The following is a 16,499-nucleotide window of genomic DNA, read 5'->3' on the forward strand; positions in this document are numbered from 1 at the left end:
GGACTGGTATTCAGCCAAAATTATTGAGTAAGACGTTTGCCTTCAATGACTTTCTCTCCCTTCGTTGAAACTTCTGGTTCTCTCTCAAGGCATCTCCAGGATCTTATTTATAGTCCCACATCCCATCTACTGCAGCCTAGGCTTCTGTGTCCACTGGAGCAAAAAATCAAGGGCTCCATGCTCCAGATATCCCTCGAGCTCGTCTTCAACCATCTGCCCTTCAACTTAACGACCTGTGTCCCTTCCACGACTTTTCACTAGATGTTTCTATAGAAAGAAAGTTGACCAAGTCATCTCTGCAATGGGCTAATGAAAGGGAATGGTTTTATATACTCTTTCAGGTGATGTAATTTTTAAAAAATTTTAATTCCAGTGTAGGTAACATCAGGGGATGTAATTTTTTTTAAAGATAATCTTTCTAAGAATATTATGTCTTTATCCAAAGTAATGAGATTTGTGTGGTGAGTTTCAGACAGAATGTTGGGATGGAAATCACAAAGGTGTGGGGGACAGGCCTCTCCTTGACTCTACGTGTCCATGCCCATACCATGCAGACCTCCACTAACTCCACATCTCAGCAGGGGCGTCTCTGATGTATCCATCCATAGCTTGTATTAAGGGGAGGCTAACTGGGGTACTAGACCCAAAACATGATGACTGAAATAATGCCAAAGTTTATTTCTTGCTTTAAAAGGAGCACTGGCCAAGTGGACAGTTTAGGGGGTTTCCCGTCTTTGTGAAATCAGTCTGGGCCCCAGGCTGGTGAAGTCTCTGTAATTTTCAGCATGGACCACTGAAAAGTTGGCCAGGGACAGCCTCTCCTTTCCACCCAGCCACAAGGAGGAAATAGCATGTAGTTAGCAATTTGCCACTTTTGCAGGATCACACCTGGAAGAAATGCTCACCATTCCACTCACACCCATTGGCTACATCTCAGCTACATGGCTGAGCCTAAGTGCAAAGGAGGATGGGCATTGTTTGGCAGATTAAGGCCCAAACAGGTAAAGTTTGAAAAATTTTGATCAGGAGTGCCTGGCTGGCTCAGTCAGTAAAGCCATGGGACTCTCAATCTGGGGGTTGTGAGTTCAAGCTCCATGTCCGGCATGGAGCTTGCTTATTTAAAATAAATAAATAAATAAATAAATAAATAAATAAAATTTAAAAATTGCAGTCATATGCACATATCAAGATACTAGCAGCATCATTTGATATTAGAAGGAAAGACTCTTTTTATTCGAGGAAACTCTTTAAGGGACTTTTTTAATACACAAAGCTTACCCCTGGTTTCAGTTTCGTACAGGTGGTTGTCACAAAGAAGAGAGGAACAATTCTGTAAGGGCATGGGAGTGGCTACCTTGACGGAGGACAGAGCTCCAACTTTGGGGAATTACTACTATATTTCATCCTCTGGGACTAGCGTGGGACAAAAACGAAACTGAAGTTTTGGCCTCAGAACTGGGTCCAGGGGGACTCCCACTTTTATGAGGAGGGACTGAAATCATAGCAACATGTCCACAGGACAGAGGGAGGTGAGAGACTTATTAAGTAAGGGACTCTATACGTTGGGAGACGGCTGCTGGAGGTGGGAGCAAGGGTCCCTGTTACTAAGTTCTGAAGATTCCTGGCACATATTCCCATTCTTATTACGTATCCTCAAGCTGCCTTGTTGTCTGTGCTGGGGTTTTGGGCGGGGGGTAGATCTGTACAATAGGAGGGGAGCTGAAGCCTACACAGCGACAAACGCAGCAGCGAGACACTTGAGCCTGCCCCGCGCATGCCCAGCAGTTAGCGCAGGATCAGCGGGGCAGGTGCGTCTCGCCGCTCATCCTCAGTATCCTCTACGCGGGGGGCGGGGATTCGTGACGTCATCTAACGAGGACTCAGAGCTTGGTGGTTTCGGCCAAGCCAAGGGGTATGCAGCCCTGGAGGGCCAGAGAACACGGCTAGAGGATTAAACAGGCTCCGAGGAAACGCGTGTGAATATCCCCAGAGCGCGTGTCCTCGTGCCCAATGGTGGTGGACGGGCCCTGAGTCCTGCAGCCAAGGGCGACAGGGCAGCTGACACGATTAGGAAGACCTCGTAGCCGAGGGACGCCTGAGCTGGCCCTGAGAGAATGAACAGGTAGAGGCAGCTGGGGCCCTGAAGGACACCCCAAGGGGGACCCCAAGGACACCCCAAGAAGGACACCGCAGGAACTGTGGGCTGCTCCAAGAATTACAGAGTTCGGTATGTTTGGTTTGCATTCAAATCAGCTGGTTTTTCCTTGTTACTGCTTGGGGGCCTGTCCACAGGATTTCCCGATGACGTGATAAGGCAAGGGCTTTGCCTTAATCTGGGATGCGTTTTCTAGACCCCAGCTTCCTAACCAGTGTGCCCATTATTGGCCTGCTAGCACATTAATACCTCTGTTTCCCCCCCACACCCAGGCTGTCTGCCTGGTGGCGGTGGCCTCTGACCAAGAGCAGTCTCGGTGGGTAACGCCAGTATGCGGGTCCCCAGTCAGCATTTCCTAGATGTGCTCTAAAGCAAAACACACAGGGGAGATCTGCAGCCTTTGGGTTGGGAAGTAATGTTGCCCCTGATAAAGACCAGAGGGATGGAGGCTTTCGACTGTGGCATCCACTGTAAAAAAGACGTTATCAGAATTCACTCTTTATAGTTACTTGTCCTGGCAGAAGGAGCTTTTTCTCTTCTTTCTTTAAACAGGCTTCCTTCCCAGCTTCTATCACCAATGTGGAACCCAGATTCAGCAGGTGGCAAAGCAATTCCATATACCATTTAGCAACGAGGGGAACCCCCTGGTGCCATCCCGGGAAGGCTCCGCAGGGGTTGGGGGCGGGTTCCAAAGGCAGGTCTGCTGGGAGTGGAGGTTTTGGGGACAGGGACAGGCACAGCAAGTCAGAGGAGCAGGTGAGGCAGGAGAAAGGGTGCCTGCGGAGTTTATGTGTGAGGGAGAAGAGGGGCCCTGACAATGGTGCCTTCACTCTTCCAAGCCCTCAGCTTGCAGTAAGCTGCTCAAGCAAAGTCAGAGGAGTTCTAAGACTTGACTGTTTTTTTTCAGGTGGACGTTGGATAAGATCAAGGAGGAGACACGGGGAGTCAGTGAAGGTTAGGGGGGCTGTAGATGGACTTGTCCCATTTTGTTCCCCCGTTTGTCTCATGTGGCTAGTCATTCCTGCGTGGTATCCAGGCCTCTGTTCCCATCTTCCCCAAGCAAGCTCCTGTCTCTCTGCTCCACCAGTAAGCACTCTGGCCAGAAGAGGGCAGCATGTGGAAGCAATGATTATACATATCCTGACCCTGCAAGACAGGAATGGCCTGGCCAGCGGGCTTCTCTCTTCTTGCTTACTCTAGCAGCAAACCTATAAAAGGGACATGAATTTACAGCTGAAGTCATATCGAGTGACTCCCTCATCTCGTCCCCTTGCCAGCTTTTCAAAGAAATCGTAAATATTTAGGGTATAAATATCAGCTTGGCTTCACAACAGACCACGTTTTGGCCGGTTCTCTGAGAAAACTTATGCGGAATATAGAATGCAAAGATCCAGATCTCGTGAGTGATTTGCTTAAACTGTGCCTACTCTTATAATGCGGTTGGCAAGTTGAATTTGTATTCTACCCAGTTTTTTGTTTTGTTTTGTTTTGTTTTGAAAAATGATTCACACATCGCAGATCAACTTTCCCAGTACCTACTTTTTGAGTATCTTTTTGGGGTCCCATGCTGGCTGGACAGAGGGGGGTATGCAGATGAGCACAAGGAGAGGTAACAGGTGATGTGGATGGATGGCATGGGTTTGAAAGCAACAGGAGTTTGGGGAAAAGAAGAGAAAGTTCTAAAAAGGGAGAGCACGTGGGAATAAAGAGGATGCTTGCCCCATCCCCAGGCACTGTCAAATATAGGGTATGGGAATCTTTCAGTGTCCTCAGGGGACAGCTAAAAATGAATTAGGGTATGAAGAAGAAGTCTTTTCAACATTTAGAGAAGAAATTGAGGGGGCACCTGGGTGGCTTAGAGGGTTAAGCCTCTGCCTTCGGCTCGGGTCATGATCTCAGGGTCCTGGGATTGAGTCCCGCATCGGGCTCTCTGCTCATCAGGGAGCCTGCTTCCTCCTCTCTCTCTCTCTCTCTGCCTGCCTCTCTACCTGCTTGTGATGTCTGTCTGTCAAATAAATAAATAAAATCTTTAAAAAAAAAAAAGAAAAAAAAAAAAAGAAATTGAGGGATGCCTAGGTGGCCTAGTCGGTTGAGCGCCAGCCTTTGGCTTGGGTGATGATCCCAGGGTCCTAGGAATGAGTCCTGTATCAGGCTCCCTGCTCAGTGAGGAGTCTGCTTCTCCCTCTGCCTGTTGCTCCCCCTCCTTGTGCTTGCACTCTCAGTCTCTCTCTCTCTCTGACAAATATATAAATAAAATCTTAAAAAAAAAATAGAGAAGAAATTGAGATTACGTTTTGCTGATAACAACTATGAAGCAATAAAGAAAGGGTTTAGGGATGAACACATGGGCAGTCTACTGAGTGTATCATCTGCACACGGAAGGGGCCCATGCTTGCTTTAATGTCTCACTGTCACCATCATAAAATTCCTACTCAATTTTGAAACAGGGACCCCACCTTTTCATTTTGCACTAGATTCTGCAAGCTATTATGGGAATCACAGATATGTGCAAGTTTGGGGAAAGTGGGACTAGGGAATATCCAGATCGGTATGCAGATAAGAGTCTCCATGAGGCCCTGGGAAGCCTGAATTTCTGGATAAAGTGTATTAAGTGAATGGGTATAATTCCCAACAAGATGAGTGCTGATGGTCTTTTGGAGAATGGCTGTTTCCACTTCCAATTAAGTGAAAGATCCCCCGGGGCTCCAAGCACCCCGGAATGGACCCCTTCTCAGGAGGAGACCCCCGGACCCAAAAACCAAGCCGAGTCCACTGATCAGATGCAAACAGCACGAGGTTTATTGAGTTGACACAGGTACCTGCGGGCGATCAAGTCTTAGGAAGACTCGCGCGCCAGCCCTTTGTTTAGGGTCTTTTTATGGGGTTCGGGGAAGCGAGCGCATACGTACAGAAGCAGAAACATAGTTACAAGGTTCTTACTGGCTGGTTTGAATGTAAGGCATACTCGGTGTTTGTAGATTGGCTTTGAAGGACCCCGGCGCGCGAAGAGAAAGGTGGGGAGGGGGAGTGAGGAGGGGGAGTTGACCTTATTACTTAGCAGAGAAACATCCTGCCTACGTGACTAGGTCCACATACTTAGGCGACCCCCCTTGCCTACATGACTATGCACATAAGGTATCCTGTTTAAACAGGAGACCAGTATCACCCCCTAAAAGCCAAGCGGTTACAGAAAGGCAAGAGAGCGGTTAAACAATTAACTGGGGGAAGGGTCTAACAGGGGAAGGGCGAAGCCAAACGATTACAGAAAAGCCAAGAAGCAGTTAGTTAATCAATGGCTGGGGGGGGGGGTGTCTATATGTGGAGTCTTTCATAAGGAGGCAGTGTTCAAGACCACTTCCTGTTGTGTGGGTCAGGAAAGTGGGTCTGACCTGGAGTACGTGGGGCCTCGCTTAGGTTTAAGGGTACTTGGTTCTCAGTCCTTTCCTTTCTGCACTGTAGTGTGAAGTGTGGTGGGAGATGAAAGGGAGCTTTATGGGCTTTCCTTAAATCCCACAGTAGGCAACGCTGTATCTGGAAGAAAGGCATCTTAGCAGGAAGTAGTTAAACATCTGAATGTGGTCAAGTATGTTAAACTTAGGCTTACTGAGTACAATGTCAAGCTTAAAAGGCCTCTCCATTCCCCCTGCCCCAAGACTACACAGACTCTTAAATTTCTCCTCTTCTTCTTTTTTTTAAAGTAGCCTCCATGTCCAACACAGGGCTTGAGCTCCCCTGAGATCCACAGACTCTAGCGACTGACCTACCCAGGTGCCCCGACTCTTCAATTTCTTCTAACAATATTTAGGGGTTTTTTGTTTGGCCCTTAAGACACCTGCAAGTTTATGATTCTATGGTATATAGTAGGGCTCTAACTCTTTTCTTCAATAAAGTGTTCCAGGATAGTTTACTATTTGATCCCATCTATAAATATGACCATTTTTGATGTGCCATTCTGCTCTACTGATCTACTTGGCTGTCTCTGCAGTGTTATCACACTGATTACCAACTCTGTCTTTCCAGCATATTCTGATGTCATCTAGCAAAGACCTCCTTCTTTTCCACAGTTTTGCCAGGTCTTTTCCTCTTCTAGATGAATTCTAGAATCAACCAGGTCAAATCCCATAAATAATTTTTGTAGGCTATTACTTTGTGTTGAATCAAATTGAAAACATCCCTTCAGGAAGAATCAGCATTTTTTCCCAAAAGGGACTCTTTCCCAGAAACACAGTATGCAATTTATGTTTAAAATCACAAATCCTCAACCCTGAGTTCCATTCACCCACCCGTGCTAATTTGTTTGTTTTGCCGATAACAATCCTTTTGCACATTTTCTGCTTTCTGTGGAACCCCGGCATCTTGTTTTTCACAGCCATGTGTTTTTACATAACCGAAGGGCAGAGAATACACAACAAATTAAGAGTTTGAAGCCAGTAAAAACTGCATACTTAGGAGTTTTCTAACTACTATGAGACTTTGTTCATTTTTAAAATCTGTATTGTAAATTGTTTATTCTCTTAAACACTGTGGAAAGATTTGGAATGTTTTGCCTTTGAGCCTGAGGACGTCCGTATCAACAATCCCTCTATAATCAGATGGTTAAAATATAAAGCCAGATGAAATTAAATGCCAAACATTGCAAATGAATATACAGTTGCAAGAGCATTCCCTATATGTAACTCACTATATTTTTCAGAAATCCAAAACCTTCCGCAATACCCATCTTGTATAATGAGGGTATTCAGAAAGAAGTGAATCATCTTTATTCAGCCAGTCACTTATTCCACTGTCCAAAGCTAATCAAGGCATGTGATTAATAATATTCCCTTAAAATTGCATCGTGGGAAGTGTTTTCACTTAGGTTTAATGAAAAACACTTGGAAGCAATTGAGCTCTGTGGAGAAGTGGTTAGTGATTATCCTTGTTTATGAATTAGCATGACGCTGAAGCTTAAAGTTTTTAATCTCTTTTTCATAACAGTGTTTCATCGAAACAGAAACAGCAAGATGGACAAATGTCAGAGGGCATCTAGCCTGTGACAGGAGCCAAAAGCCAGAGATCCAGAGTCTGAGATGGAGGACCGTGTAGCCAGATGGAAACTAGGAGCCCAGCAGGGGGCAGTAGAGGCTCTTCTGTCGCCATCCAGGGCAGGCATTTCCAGTTAATCCAGCTTCTGAGCCCATCATTAAAACATACCTAATTCCAATCATCCAAGGTCTCCTCGTTGTCATGCAAACGAAGGTAGGCGGAGTCAGAGTAGAACGGAGGAATAAAGGTTTGTACATAAGATCCAAACCCTTGAGAAGGACTTTGTTTTTCCAAACCACAGGAGACTCCTGTTCATAAAGAACGGGTGAATTTCGATAGCCTCTGGACATGTTATTGTGAGGATTTTTTTCTTTCTCTTTCAATTGGGACGGGACAATAAAACTTTAATCAGCAATAGTTTGCAATTTAATAGTGAGGCTCTTGGCAGACTCCTATGGCTTATTAGTTCAAAGGGAGCTCATTGAAATGTTTTAAATACTAATGACGGTTAGAAACAGCAGAAATTGAAAAATCCCAAGTGTTCTCACACAGAGCCTCAGGAAATGATGTTACTCACAAGAAGGATTAGGAGGAGGGACACTTCAGGAGTAGGTTGGATTAGTATTTGCAAGGCACAGCAGTGTAATTCTCCAGGATAGTTCCCAAGGATCTGTCCTAAAAGAAGAAAGGCCTTTCTTTTAGTCTTTATTGTATTTGTAAAGTATAGTTGGTGGAAACAACATGGACTTTGGAGTTTACAAGGTGGACTCGAAGCCCACCTGCACCAATTACTACTACCTGTGGGATTGTGGCTAAATTACTCCTCCTCTTCTTTTTATCAGTAAAAGAATATCAGTATTCACTTTGTAGGGTTGTGTGTAATCAGCATGAAGCACTGTGATGCTGTGATTTATAGTAAATATAGATTTGGCCTGTGTCTCTGTTTCCAGCACAGAGGTCTTAAAAACCTTTAGAATTTCACAAAGGGAAATGGGACCACAGCGGAGTCTCTAATTATGTTAATGAGGTGTCTTTTGGAAGCACTTAAGGGAGAGTTCAGTTGCTGAGAACGAACCAGGTGACTTGAGGGTTGGAACTGTCAGTCCCACCCCGAGGCCTTCTGGGACAGAGAGGGGCTGGATTGAGTTGGTGGCCAATGGCCAACGATTTCATTAATCCTGTTTGTGTAACAAAGTTTCTGTGAAAGCCCAAAAGGACCAATTCTGAGTGTTTCCTGGTTGGTGAACACAGGGCAGTTTGGGGAGAGAACTATACCTCTCTAGGGCATGGAAGCTCGGAACCCCTTCCCCATATCTTGCCCTATGCATTTCTTCCATGTGGCTGTTCCTGAGTTCTGTCTTTTTGTTAACAACCAGTAATCTGGTAAGTGAACTATTTCTCTGAGTTCTATGAGCTGCTCTAGCAAAGCTTCTGTCTTAAGAAGTCTTTGGAACTTCCATTACAGCTGATATGGGAAACAAAGGCAGAAGAAAAATTATTAAATTTCCTTACTACAGGTCATTGAAACAGGCAGAGTGACATTTCTCTAGGGACTCAAGTGCCTCGAGGTTAATTCTTTGCTAAGGGCAAAAGGCAATCCTAGCCTGAGTCTCTCCCCTGCCTTCCCACCCACCTGCAGGATTCTGTAAGTCTACTTTAACATATAAAATTTCCTTTGGAAACTTCTTTTATCTCAAAACCCCCAAAGATACGTGTTGACAGTCATCCCCCAAACAAGCATATGACCCACTGATAGACATCTGAAGGGTCCCATGACTAAGGTTTTATTAGATGGTAATAAATGACCTTGTCCCAACAAAAGCTAACCCCCTCAAGGTCCTGGAAACCTTGTTTCCAAAATTCATTAGAAACTTAGGCTATCCCTAACCCCTCTCCAACTTGAGGGTATATAATGGGCCACTCCTCATGACCCCAGTGCAGCTCTTTCTGCCCATGGGTCCTGTCCCTGTGCTTTCATAAAACCACCATTTTTCACCAAAGACATCTCAGGAATTCATTCTTGGTTGTCAGCTTCGAACCCTAATGTATTTCCTTAAGCTCAGGTGTCCTGGACTTGGCAACGGGCATCTCAGTGGGGAGGGGGCTGTCTTTTAGGATGGAGCCTTTTACCTGTGGAATTTGGGTAGAGAGTGTCTGAATTGACTGAAATTGTAGAACACCCAGCTGGGATCTAAGAATGGTTATTGGTATCGAAACTGCTCCCAACCCCTTCTCCCCCCTCCCGGGGAATTGGGTGCGGGACATTTAAGCGCTTAGAACTGTATAGAAGTACTTAACAGACATTGACTCTTGTGGCAGAGACAATTAGTGCTCAATACCGATTTATTTGTTCCACTGCATTTCCCAGCCTCCTCTGCATTGATTTTAAGACCATGTGCCTCATCATAGCCCACGACCAAGAGCAGCAGGACTGAAGCAGTTAAGAGGTGCTGTGCTTTCATGGTCTCTTTCCTGAGGAGGAAAATGTGGAGGTTACATGTTCCCGATGGTATCGCTCCAAGATGGAGGAAAGCCAGCCAACCCCCATAAAGGTACGATGAGGGTGAGAATTGTGTTATGTCCCTGAGATTTCAAGGTTAACTTATTATCACAGCATAAGGAAGACCTGAGATTTGACTATTAGAGTTCTTTATAATTACTGTTCGTTCTAGATAATGACTAACAGAATGTTGAGGTTGAATAAGTAGCAGACTGACTTTCAGTTCTAAATTAACAGAATGTAATATTCTTGAAGAGTAAGACCTTTTTCTTAATTAGCATTGAAACCCCAGTGCCTAAAATTGTGCTCAGCTAACTGCTGTATGTGTATTTCCTGCGTGTGTGTGTGTGAAGACACTGCATTTCCCTTGTGCAGAACATTCTTAATATGTTGTGTAATACACGAGAAATTAAAACCAGGTCTTTGCCCTCAAGGAATATATAATCCATATGGGGGGACAGATGCCCTTTCTCTTCCCTTACTGTTCCCACCCCCCAGGTGCACAAAGCAATGACACTGCTGCTTCAGATGAGATGCCAGATTTAAACACTAACTTATACCACAGACTGAAGATAGGCAGATAAGGCAACACCCAGCCAGAGTAACAAAAAGCAGGGACCTGAAGATATAATACCTCAACAGGTTAGAGAAAGAGAGGGACCTGAATTCGAGAAAAGGTTAGTGAAATAGCTGGGGCAAAGACCTAGGACTCTCAACCAGAGACTCCATTAATGCGGCAGGACCAAACCGAGAGAATAATACATGAGAGAATAATAATAATACAGGGGAAGAAAAGGAAAAGGGATGCTGGATGCCACGGTAGACCACCCAGGTCCTTGCTTTAAGACTAAAACAACCGCTCCCCAGATGCTTAGACTGATGTCTGTTCAATCTCTCTGCTGAGACTCCCCCAGAAGTTGCTTCTAGCTGAAGGAGCCCCCTGGGCCAAGGTTCCATCCTTCCTCCAGGGACAGCCTGTATCCAGTAACTGATGGCATTTAAGATACAAGGGCTGGGCCTCTTGCTTCCATGAAGAACCCATTTTGAGGGGTCATTCTAGCTCCACACATCCCACGGAATTGTCAGAGGCCTCTGCTTTGACCATATCATGGCCCAACGTCTCTAGCTGCTTCCCTCATCCGGCTTCCCTCACTTCCCCAAAGATAAGAATTCCCCAATTGGCCCAGTGCTTCCTACATGCAAATCCCCACCTCAAAATCTGTTCGGAGCCAGATAGTAAGGGTGACACAGATGTACAGAGGGTCCCACAAGCCAGAAGGAGCTTAAATTTGATGCAGGAGGAAAAGACGGTCTCTGATGAACTCTGAGGAGGAGGAAGAATGCCTAGGAAGGATGTGGCCTGGTAATGGAGGGTGGTTGGAGGCAAAGATCTGTTTGGAAAGGCAAAAATCACTTTCAAGAATTTTGCTGAACCATCTATGGAGCCCTTCAATGCACTTCCACTGTCTAGACCCCAGAGTACGGGCTGGAATGTGTCTAGTATTTCGAAGTCCACTTAGGACTCTGAGCTACAAGTGTGATGAAAATCAGGGAGTGAAATTCCTTCCTTGGCTCCATTTCCAACAGGATCATTTGACTAGAGAGGAGTTTGAGGAGTAGCCAGATTTAATGAGAATTCTGGGTTTCTTGAAGAAAAATCTCACCGTTTTGTGACCTTTCACAATGTAGAAGTGGGATTCTGAGAAAGAGCCACTAAAAGCAAGACTACATCCTTATATGGTAGAGCTGGCCGGAGCTGTCTCATTCTTCCCAGTCAGGTCTTAGTGTTCAGTGATGGTACTGGCCACAGAATTACAGACTACAGTAGTAGTCTGTCAGGACACACACACACACAGGTGCACACAGAGAAAAACGAGGGCAGATAGCCAAGAGTAACTAAGTAGACATAAGCTATGAAAAACATTTATCAATAAATGTTGGTTGTGTGATGTGGTCTCATTTTCAGACATAATTTATGTAACATTTAGTAAATTGTCTGTATGCAAATAAGATCTTTTCTCTCTGCTCACCCTTCTTCTTAATTCTTAGTTCTTGCTTTAAAGATGGTTGTGAGACACTGGGCAGTACCGGAACTTCATGTCCTAAATCTGATCTCTCTGAGAATGATGTTCATTTGACAGAAAGCACATGCAAATCTAATAAATATTATCAATGGGGTCTCAGGAAACGGCCATGTTGACTGGAGAAGTTTCTAGGAATGTGGATTGAATATTTAAATAAGAACTTTGGGGGGTGCCTGGGTGGCTCAGTGGGTTGGGCCACTGCCTTCGGCTCAGGTCATGATCTCAGGGTCCTGGGATCGAGTCCCGCATCGGGCTCTCTGCTCAGTGGGGAGCCTGCTTCCCTCTCTCTCTCTGCCTGCCTCTCTGCCTACTTGTGATCTCTGTCTGTTAAATAAATAAATAAAATCTTAAAAAAAAATAAATAAAATAAATAAATAAGAACTTTGGGAAAAAGCTTAGCCTTCTAAAATGTTTTTCTAATGGAGCCATTAGCTCCAGTGAGTTTGGCATGGTATATTGGTGATCACAGGCTGATGAAGCAGATGTTCTAAGGTGTAAATGTGGGAATTTATGTATTCAAAGGAAAGCACAAAGACGGGACATCCTAAAGACAGGATGTGTGCCATGAATGGTTTTGACGCTAATGAGCCCAGTAGGGTCGGAATCATCTGCTTTCTAAACTCATTCAACAAATATTTCTGGAGACTTCACCGTGTGCCAAGCCCTACATGGGAGGGTGTTGGGCAGATTTAGAAAGAATTAGAAATGATAAGGCTTTCTGAATTCAGAAAGATGAGGGCAAAAGGGGCAAAAGAAATGAAGGGTTTGGGGAGAGGACTAAAACTTGTAATTGACATATTAAGAGAGCTGAGTGTGGTGGGGGGGTTAACAGCAGCACCTGTTGGGATTGTTGCTAGAACTTAATAAAACGGGTTATGTAGAATGTTCTATGCCATGCCTCGCATTCCCGCAAAACCCTTGAATAGAGGCGTGGGTGCTCTGTAACTGTGTGTATACTGTGTATGGGGAAATGAAAGGGTACCTATCCTTGAGATGCAGTCCTTCCAGAAGTCCTGCCTATGTTCTCCAGGGGATGAGAAGGGAGAAATCACCCAGCCCAGCAGCATAAGGAGCAAAGCTGAGCCGCATTCTCTTAGGACTTTTTCATCTCCCCACAGCTGTCCATACAGATGTGCAATTTCTTTTCCCCGTGAGTTTGTAAGCTTATAGGATGTCTTAGCTTCTGATAGACTACAGGGAGCTTCTGGAGAGACTGAAGCAATTTTCCGAATTTTTGCTTAATAAGAATAATTCATTCTAAGTACCGAGTCTGCATAAATACTTTCTGACAGATGAAACAGTTTATAAATCCTTACGAGCTTCCTACTGCACTTGAAAAACCCTTTTCCCTATCTGGGTGCCCTAAGAGCCTGGTGTATGGGAAGGCCTCCCACTCTAAAGGACAAAGGCAAGGTGTTATTGTTTTCTTTATTTAAACAACAACAACAACAAAGATGTAATTGTCTGGCAGGCCTGAGGTTCCCTTTGACTCAAATCTCCCCAATTCTGTCCAGTTGGAGTAGAAAGGCACTAGCAGGAGCAGGAGTGAGCCAGATTCTCAAGATTTCCCTGTCAGCGCTCCTAGGTCCTTGCTTGACAGGTGACAAATGGCTTTTCTTCTTTTTTTTCTTTCACCCTTGCAACCCCCGACACGTCTGAACTCTTGCTCTCGAGTCTTCTCTGGCCTTTGAGGAGAACAAAGCAGCTGTGTGTTAGGCAGAGGTGAAGTAGCCTTTGAAAGGGTTATTTTGGCTTTCATAAGCTCCAAATAAGAATAAAGAGAAGTGATTTAACTTGCCCCAAATGACAGTATATTCTGACAGGAGAGAATAACAGCATATTTGGGGTTTTCCTCATCATTGTTTTTGGCATCATTCTGTAACTCCCATCTGACACACCAAAGCCAGGAGAGAGAAGGAGTGTTTACCTCCTGCCCTTTCTTCGGAGCTGGACACTTGGCTTTCAATCCTCCTGACATAAGCATGTGTATGTGTTATGGACAATACTTGGAGACATATATCTTTGTGTATTTCTTTGGACATATTTTTGTGTCTCATTTACATTAATGAAGTCCCTAGGGAAAAACCTACAGGAGATGGGGCGCTGAGAGACAATTCTCCATGAGTCTCTCAAGTTTCTGCCTATCTTGTGAAAAATACTGACAGTCCTTTCTTCTGGGCCAGATTTCTAAGGAGTAAACAGTCTTGGACACTAAGTATCTGCCTCTAGAGCAAAGCATGGACAGGCTTACTGCCCGTTATCAAAGATCCAGGTTACCTGAGCTCAGGTGTGACCACAGTGGCATAAAGCACTGCATGTCCTCGTGGGTTATGGCTTCCATCGCAGTGCCCTGTGGAACCTGGAGCTACTAGCAAAGAAATCTTACGCAATCTCTGTGTGCAATAAGCTGTTCTTTATCTCTGATCCAGGAATCTTGTATCCTCTGCCAGCCTCCATGAAGCTGTGGCAAGCTAACTTGTTTGTATGTAACTTAAACTGTCAGACTGTTCCAAGTTCTTGATTCATGGTTCCAAGTTTAAAATGATACAAGGAGATTGACTAGTGTACAAAACCCCTGACAAGGTTCTTAATGTGTTGATATTGTATTAGACTGCTCAGGATGTCCCAGTGCTTTCTCAGACTCTCAGAAACTTATCCTGTGTGTGTCTAACAGAAGGTGCACTCATTCATGGTTTTCCTTGGATCATTATTTCTGGAAACTTCTTAAAAGTTAGCAAAAAGAGCATTCAACTTTCAGACCACTGTCTAAATGTTGTCACAGCTTTGATCCATGCACGAAGGATAAAGCCCTGTAAATGGTTAGGACAGATTGTGTTCACTAAGCATACAAATGGTGTCTCTGTCCTCATTGTAGAGACAGGTCCACTTATTCTGAGCCACTCACCTATTCAAATCAATATATGCATTTACTTAAAAATCTATTACACAGAAGTAACTAAGACAGGCCCACTCTTGTGTTCCTGGAACTTGTAGGTAGATTAATAGGGAATAGGATAGGATACAGTAACATAAAAAATAGTTACATAAATATTAAGTTATACATATAACAAGTGAAATAAAGGCTATGAAGTGCTCTGAAACAAGATAGAGGATGAAGTGGGTGATTTTTTTTTTAATTCTTCAGATTTCAAAATTAGCATAGGTTAGCAAAGAACTACACACTGCAAAATTACAAAACTTTGAACAGTTCATCTTTTTTTTTTTTTTTTTTTTGCCTTGGATCTTATAGATAAAAAAATAAGAACTAAAGTATCTGTGTTCTTTGCAGCTTTACCTTAAGTAACATTTTCACTAGGTAAAGTGAATTTTTGGAAGGGTTCTTGAAAATTTCTGTAGAGAAAAAAGACCTTGCTTCATTGACCATCTTTGAGGAGAAGCTGAAGTTTGATGGGCAGTTGTGTAGGGGTTAGAGCTGCTGGGAGTATGGGAAAGGAAGAGGCACATTTCACTTCTCAAAATAGTAGGATAGATTTAAGACCTGAAGGAATGTTCTCACCTTTCTCAACAACATTTCATAACTATATTTAGGTGACTACAGCCTATGATAAACCTCTGATCCCTTAAGTATTAAAATCAGTCAATTGAAATAATAAGGAGGAGGGGAATGAATATAAAACAGTAGTTAGTTACAAACATCATGAATTAAAATTCCAGAAAAGCAGAAACTTGTAAAATTTTCTAGTCCACTCTCAGCTTCATTTGATTCATGGGTTGATTTGAGCAGAAAAAATGGCAAAACAGCAGAATCAACTACTGTTCTGTAGGTAACAGTCTAGGTATCCTATTTGTCTGTCTCTCTGTCCCTGTCTCTTTGCCTGCATGTTTGTGAAATATATTTATCTAATCAGTTTCCTGATTAATTCAAACATTGGTGTTTTCATTTGTAAATTTATTCTAAATTAAGCAGGTAATTTGCTAAAATCTGTACTTTTGCCTAGTGTGGGTAAAATATAATAATAAAATCCAAAAAAATAAAAGCTATTTTTAAGTGGGAATGAAGAAATCATGGGATAGGGAGGGATTTGATTGAGGGATAGTTAAAAAAAAGGGGGGGGAAGGTATTATTATGTTCATCTAGATTAAAGGAGCCTAATCCACTTGAAATTATTCTTTTAAGGTGGTGCCAGAAAGGAATTTATTTTTCTTTGTAGTAATGCTAGGACTTGAAATGACTTAACTAGTAATTAGTTACTTCGTGGGAATGAAAAATCTCGTTCGTGTTTGCTTTACTAAAAATGAAGGCAAAGAAGCCAAGATGTGGTAGACCAGTTCTCTCCATTTGTGAGCAATGGTAGATGTTTATCTGTTTTTCCTTGAATGCTGCATATATATCCGGATGAGGCTGAGACTCACTGCCAAAGCAAACAGACGGATCCTTGCTATCCAGCAAATGATACCACTCCCAGCTTTTCTTCTGGTTTGATGACCCTTACTGCACTGTGCAGCTCATTTTGGATAAGGATCATTCAGTATACACTGTCCCTTGCTCCTAAAAGTAAACGTCTTACAAACTGATGTATGATTCCTGGTTTGATGTCAGAGCATTGTTAGATAAGTATGTTTTCTCTAACCATTAGAGGCACAAACACCCCCTCCTCCAGCATTTTAATTTTCTGAGACTTTCATCCCTGCCATCAAAGTCAAATAAAAGTTCAAAAGGCTGTAGCCCTTTCTTTCATTTCTTCATCTCTGTGAGGGAGGGAATCCTGGAGCG

General features: G+C 43.7%; 1 protein-coding gene across 1 annotated transcript in view; it reads left to right on the forward strand.

Moving 5' to 3' along the window:
- The first annotated feature begins 1,899 nt into the window (after positions 1-1,899).
- LOC122916393 (synuclein alpha interacting protein) overlaps positions 1,900-16,499 on the forward strand; it is a 236,251-nt gene continuing 221,651 nt past the window's right edge. Inside the window, exons 1-3 of the mRNA XM_044263735.1 lie at positions 1,900-2,227; positions 7,133-7,393; positions 9,549-9,732. The gene's annotated coding sequence lies outside the window, so the exon portion shown is untranslated. The remainder of the gene's footprint in view (positions 2,228-7,132; positions 7,394-9,548; positions 9,733-16,499) is intronic.

The sequence above is a fragment of the Neovison vison genome, chromosome 1, assembly GCF_020171115.1.
Source record: "Neovison vison isolate M4711 chromosome 1, ASM_NN_V1, whole genome shotgun sequence".
NCBI classification, from domain to species: domain Eukaryota; kingdom Metazoa; phylum Chordata; class Mammalia; order Carnivora; family Mustelidae; genus Neogale; species Neogale vison.